Source organism: Gossypium arboreum, chromosome 6, assembly GCF_025698485.1.
Source record: "Gossypium arboreum isolate Shixiya-1 chromosome 6, ASM2569848v2, whole genome shotgun sequence".
Lineage (NCBI taxonomy): Eukaryota > Viridiplantae > Streptophyta > Magnoliopsida > Malvales > Malvaceae > Gossypium > Gossypium arboreum.
This window is the reverse complement of record NC_069075.1, coordinates 36,388,763-36,389,994: the sequence shown is the minus strand read 5'-3', so window position 1 is coordinate 36,389,994 and position 1,232 is coordinate 36,388,763. Positions and strand designations below refer to the sequence as shown.

General features: G+C 36.5%; 1 non-coding gene across 1 annotated transcript; it reads right to left on the bottom strand.

Moving 5' to 3' along the window:
* Positions 1–908: 908 nt before the first annotated feature.
* On the bottom strand, positions 909–1,014 carry LOC128294891 (small nucleolar RNA R71). The gene has a single exon (XR_008285198.1). It is a non-coding gene; the product is annotated as a small nucleolar RNA R71 (small nucleolar RNA).
* Between the last annotated feature and the right edge of the window lie 218 nt (positions 1,015–1,232).

The following is a 1,232-nucleotide window of genomic DNA, read 5'->3' as shown; positions in this document are numbered from 1 at the left end:
GCTAGATAATAAAAATGAAGTAAATACTAGTACTCGTAGTTCATTTGGGTTCTACAATCTGGTCTTGCTGAGCTATACTACTACTCGATAGGTACATTTGCCTTAATTGTGATAGTAAGTTAGTCTCAAGAACAATTCATTTATAAATCTTTAAAACCTGTAACGAATATCACGCAATCAAGTTTTTGATGCCGTTGCCGAGGAACTAGGATATTAGGAACACTTGATTTTTATTACTTTAGCCATTTTACTTTAATTGCAATTTAAAATTTTCTTTTCTTTTCTAATTCTTCATTTATTTTCTTCTGACAGGTTTTTCTAGTTTATGACCAGAAGAAACTCGTCAGGACCACTACTTTTTGACGGTGAGATCGACCGTTCAATTCGTAGAAACTAGATAGAAATAAGGTGAAGCCTAAGATACACAGAGGACGAGCAAGAGGATGATACTTCAACCACAACCGAGGAGATGGCTGAAAACCAAGAAAATCTACTACCTCCTGCGATTGCTGCTGATCCAGTAAATCAGAATCCTACTCCACGTACTATGTATGATTATGCTAAACCTAATTTAATAGGAACTGAGTCAAGTATAGTTAGATCTGCTATTGCTGCAAATAATTTTGAACTAAAACCTAACTCAATTCAAATGATACAACAGTTTGTTCAGTTTGATGGTTTGCAGGACGAGGATCCCAATGCTCACTTGGCAAATTTCCTACAATTTTACTATACCTTTAAAATTAATGGTGTTTCTGATGACGCCATTCGCCTTTGGTTGTTTCCCTTTTCGTTAAGGAATAAGGTTAAATAATGGTTGAACTCGTTACCATGAGGGTCAATCACTACTTGGGAACAAATGACCGAAAAGTTTTTATTAAAATATTTTTCGTCAGCTAAAACAACCAAATTACATAATAATATCTCTTCTTTTGTGCAGATGGATTTAGAAACTCTCTACGATGCATGGGAGAGATACAAGGACCTTTTAAGAAGGTGCCTTCACCATGGGTTACCGCTTTGGCTACAGGTTCAAACGTTTCATAATGGCTTAATCCTTCGACTCGGTAGATGATTGATGTAGCCGCTAGAGGAACTATCAATAATAAGACACCTGAAGCGGCTTACAAATTTATTGAGGAGATGTCACTGAATAACTATCAGTGGCAAGTTATGAGAACAAAGTCGACGAAAGCAGCCGGTGTTTTCAACCTCAACGCGATTACTATGCT